The sequence below is a fragment of the Schistocerca serialis genome, unplaced genomic scaffold, assembly GCF_023864345.2.
Source record: "Schistocerca serialis cubense isolate TAMUIC-IGC-003099 unplaced genomic scaffold, iqSchSeri2.2 HiC_scaffold_1111, whole genome shotgun sequence".
Lineage (NCBI taxonomy): Eukaryota > Metazoa > Arthropoda > Insecta > Orthoptera > Acrididae > Schistocerca > Schistocerca serialis.
In genome coordinates, this window is record NW_026047306.1 from 50,001 (window position 1) to 55,000 (window position 5,000).

At 62.2% G+C, this 5,000-nt stretch overlaps 1 pseudogene; it reads right to left on the reverse strand.

Annotated features, from left to right (window-relative positions):
- Nucleotides 1–4,951, reverse strand: part of LOC126431792 (large subunit ribosomal RNA) — a 7,958-nt pseudogene extending 3,007 nt beyond the window's left edge.
- Between the last annotated feature and the right edge of the window lie 49 nt (nt 4,952–5,000).

Genomic DNA, 5,000 nt, shown 5'->3' on the forward strand with positions numbered 1-5,000 from the left:
GTCGATGAGGGACTGCAAGCCCCTCGGGGTCGCTGCAAACAGCAAGACGTCATCTGCAAAGGCCGCAGCGTTGACTCTGCGACCGAGGATCCGAGCTCCGATGTGGGAGGGCAGTTGGCCTAAAACGTAGTCCACCGCAAAGTTGAACAGGAGGGGGGAGAGGGGATCGCCCTGGCGAACGCCCCGTGCTGGCTGCACAGACACGCCCACGCCGGCGCCGTCCGCTATCACTGTCGTGCTGCCCTCGTAGCACCGCTCGACATACTCGACAAAGCAATCCGGCAGGCCATGCGCCTTCAGCACGGGGCGAAGGGCAGCATGATCTACCGAATCGAATGCCTTAGATACGTCGATCGATGCCACAAAGACAGAGCGGCAGGAGCGAACTGCGTCGGTGAGAGCAGTGTCCAAGATGAAGGTATTTTCCAACATCCCATCCCGAGGGATGAATGCCCGCTGACGTTCGTCCACAGCACAAGCGCGCATCAGGCGTGACGCGAGAACCTTGTGAAAGGTCCGCGCCAACACCGAGCAGACCGTAATGGGGCGAAAGTCAGCGGGGGATGTTGGTGCAGCCGTTTTCGGGAGAAGGGACGTCCGCGCGCGAAGCAGGCGTTCCGGAAGGGCGCGGGCCAGAAGGAAGAGATTCATCACTTTCACCAGGACTTCGTGCGGCAGACGCCGCAACTCCGCTGGGGTAAGGCCGTCCGGCCCGGCTGCTGATCCCCTGGGCGGCAACGCAGCGGCGACCTCCTCATGTGTGACCGGCCCCCATATGCACTCGAGAGCGACAGGCTCTGAGTGCGGGAGGAGGCGGTCACGAATGAAGCCCGCGGTGGAGATGGGCTTCTTGGTGAAGAGGTCCGCCCAGAAGTCCAGCAGACCAGGGATGGCAGGTGGCGGCTGGAGCAGGGTGCCATCCAAGAGGCCGCGCACGCAACGCGCACGCGACCGTCGGAAGGCATCCTGCGTTCTCGCGTACTCCCAGCGGCGCCGCTTGCGCTTCTGCGTCGGCGGCGCGGCAGGCGGCCGCTTCGATGGTTGGCGCGGCCGCTGTGTCCTGGTGATCGATCTCTCCCCTCTGGACCCGACCGACGCAAGGGCATCCGGGAGCATGCCCAGGATGACATCGGGCGGCGTGCCCCGCCCCAGACCGATGACACGATCCAGGGCAGAGAAACGCTGGGCGGAAGCGGGTAGCCCCGCCAGATGCTCCCAGATGGCGGCGTCAGTCGGCCCCTCCGGCGGCGGCCTGGTGGTGTCGGCCGCGAAGTCCTCGGCTGCGTCGACGGGCGGCGCAGCGGCCTCGCCCGCGTCAGGCAGCGGGCTCGCCGCTCCCCGGCGGGACGCCGGCTCTTCCCCCCGACCGATCTCAAGCGCCTCCATGAATTGGCGGACAAGCTGCTTGTGGGCAGCTTGCCGCCGTCGGCACTTGATTGCCTCAAGCGTTCGGTCGGGGAACATCCTGATGAGCTCTTGATTTACAAAGAAGAACCGGGCGTCCCTCTCGAGGAACAGTTCGGCCTCTGCCTTGGCGAGCGACAGGACTTCTTCCTCCGTCCACCTCGCGCGATGCCTCTCCGTGACGATCTCCGCGTTGGCGGCCGCAAGATGTTGGCGGCGGCGATGGACCCCGAGACCGTTCTTGGTTGTAAAGCTGCGGTGGCACTCACTACAGGTATACATAGCTGCAAAAGTTACAAGATTTTCGGCACGGCCGGTTGGCCGGCTAGGTGCTGGGGGAGTTGGGGTGGCACCTTCAGCGGAAGGGCCACCACTTATTCTCTGCTTACTGCCCCCAACTAAAAAAGGGATAGTGCGAGGGGGGGCTGGTAACCCCCCCAAGCCCCTGGTGCGGTCTTCCACTCTGCGAAATCAGCGGGCCCACGAGAAGGGGAGAAGACCGCAGGAGAGGAGAGGCTAAGAGGGCTAGGCCCATGTATTGCGCATCACTCTCCCTGTAACTATAACCCAAGGAAGGCACCTCGCAGCAGCAGCACGACTACATCAAGACCGCACTTCGAGAAGCCAAGTCCGGATGCAGCCACACCGCCGCCACTTGGCCACCTTAAGAGAGTCATAGTTACTCCCGCCGTTTACCCGCGCTTGCTTGAATTTCTTCACGTTGACATTCAGAGCACTGGGCAGAAATCACATTGCGTCAACACCCGCTAGGGCCATCGCAATGCTTTGTTTTAATTAGACAGTCGGATTCCCCCAGTCCGTGCCAGTTCTGAGTTGATCGTTGAATGGCGGCCGAAGAGAATCCGCGCACCCGCGCGCCCCCGGAGGAGCACGCTAAGGCGGACGCGGCCTCGCAGCAAGGAAGATCCGTGGGAGGCCAAGGCACGGGACCGAGCTCGGATCCTGCACGCAGGTTGAAGCACCGGGGCGCGAACGCCGCGCAGGCGCGCGCATCCTGCACCGCCGGCCAGCACGAGGCCAACCAACGGCGAGAGCAGACCACGCCCGCGCTAAACGCCCGCACTTACCGGCACCCCTACGGCACTCACCTCGCCCAGGCCCGGCACGTTAGCGCTGACCCACTTCCCGACCAAGCCCGACACGCCCCGATCCTCAGAGCCAATCCTTATCCCGAAGTTACGGATCCAATTTGCCGACTTCCCTTACCTACATTATTCTATCGACTAGAGGCTCTTCACCTTGGAGACCTGCTGCGGATATGGGTACGAACCGGCGCGACACCTCCACGTGGCCCTCTCCCGGATTTTCAAGGTCCGAGGGGAAGATCGGGACACCGCCGCAACTGCGGTGCTCTTCGCGTTCCAAACCCTATCTCCCTGCTAGAGGATTCCAGGGAACTCGAACGCTCATGCAGAAAAGAAAACTCTTCCCCGATCTCCCGACGGCGTCTCCGGGTCCTTTTGGGTTACCCCGACGAGCATCTCTAAAAGAGGGGCCCGACTTGTATCGGTTCCGCTGCCGGGTTCCGGAATAGGAACCGGATTCCCTTTCGCCCAACGGGGGCCAGCACAAAGTGCATCATGCTATGACGGCCCCCATCAACATCGGATTTCTCCTAGGGCTTAGGATCGACTGACTCGTGTGCAACGGCTGTTCACACGAAACCCTTCTCCGCGTCAGCCCTCCAGGGCCTCGCTGGAGTATTTGCTACTACCACCAAGATCTGCACCGACGGCGGCTCCAGGCAGGCTCACGCCCAGACCCTTCTGCGCCCACCGCCGCGACCCTCCTACTCGTCAGGGCTTCGCGGCCGGCCGCAAGGACCGGCCATGACTGCCAGACTGACGGCCGAGTATAGGCACGACGCTTCAGCGCCATCCATTTTCAGGGCTAGTTGCTTCGGCAGGTGAGTTGTTACACACTCCTTAGCGGATTCCGACTTCCATGGCCACCGTCCTGCTGTCTTAAGCAACCAACGCCTTTCATGGTTTCCCATGAGCGTCGATTCGGGCGCCTTAACTCGGCGTTTGGTTCATCCCACAGCGCCAGTTCTGCTTACCAAAAGTGGCCCACTTGGCACTCCGATCCGAGTCGTTTGCTCGCGGCTTCAGCATATCAAGCAAGCCGGAGATCTCACCCATTTAAAGTTTGAGAATAGGTTGAGGTCGTTTCGGCCCCAAGGCCTCTAATCATTCGCTTTACCGGATGAGACTCGTACGAGCACCAGCTATCCTGAGGGAAACTTCGGAGGGAACCAGCTACTAGATGGTTCGATTAGTCTTTCGCCCCTATACCCAGCTCCGACGATCGATTTGCACGTCAGAATCGCTACGGACCTCCATCAGGGTTTCCCCTGACTTCGTCCTGGCCAGGCATAGTTCACCATCTTTCGGGTCCCAACGTGTACGCTCTAGGTGCGCCTCACCTCGCAATGAGGACGAGACGCCCCGGGAGTGCGGAGGCCGCCGCCCCGTGAAGGGCGGGGAAGCCCCATCCTCCCTCGGCCCGCGCAAGGCGAGACCTTCACTTTCATTACGCCTTTAGGTTTCGTACAGCCCAATGACTCGCGCACATGTTAGACTCCTTGGTCCGTGTTTCAAGACGGGTCGTGAAATTGTCCAAAGCTGAAGCGCCGCTGACGGGAGCGATTATTCCGCCCGAGAGCATCCCGAGCCAACAGCGGCGCGGGTCCGGGGCCGGGCCAGGTAGGTCCGTCATCCGGGAAGAACCGCGCGCGCTTGCCGGGAGCCCGAGCGCCCAAAGGGGCGAATCGACTCCTCCAGATATACCGCCGGGCAGCCAGCCAGGACACCGGGGCTCTGCCCAACAGACGCGAACCGAGGCCCGCGGAAGGACAGGCTGCGCACCCGGGCCGTAGGCCGGCACCCAGCGGGTCGCGACGTCCTACTAGGGGAGAAGTGCGGCCCACCGCACACCGGAACGGCCCCACCCCGCGGCGAGTGGAAAGGCAACCGGACACGACCCCGCCGCGGATTGCTCCGCGCGGGCGGCCGGCCCCATCTGCCGAGGGCGGAGGCCAGTGGCCGGATGGGCGTGAATCTCACCCGTTCGACCTTTCGGACTTCTCACGTTTACCCCAGAACGGTTTCACGTACTTTTGAACTCTCTCTTCAAAGTTCTTTTCAACTTTCCCTCACGGTACTTGTTCGCTATCGGTCTCGTGGTCATATTTAGTCTCAGATGGAGTTTACCACCCACTTGGAGCTGCACTCTCAAGCAACCCGACTCGAAGGAGAGGTCCCGCCGACGCTCGCACCGGCCGCTACGGGCCTGGCACCCTCTACGGGCCGTGGCCTCATTCAAGTTGGACTTGGGCTCGGCGCGAGGCGTCGGGGTAGTGGACCCTCCCAAACACCACATGCCACGACAGGCGGCAGCCTGCGGGGTTCGGTGCTGGACTCTTCCCTGTTCGCTCGCCGCTACTGGGGGAATCCTTGTTAGTTTCTTTTCCTCCGCTTAGTAATATGCTTAAATTCAGCGGGTAGTCTCGCCTGCTCTGAGGTCGTTGTACGAGGTGTCGCACGCCACACCGCCAGCCGGCTGTGCACGCTACC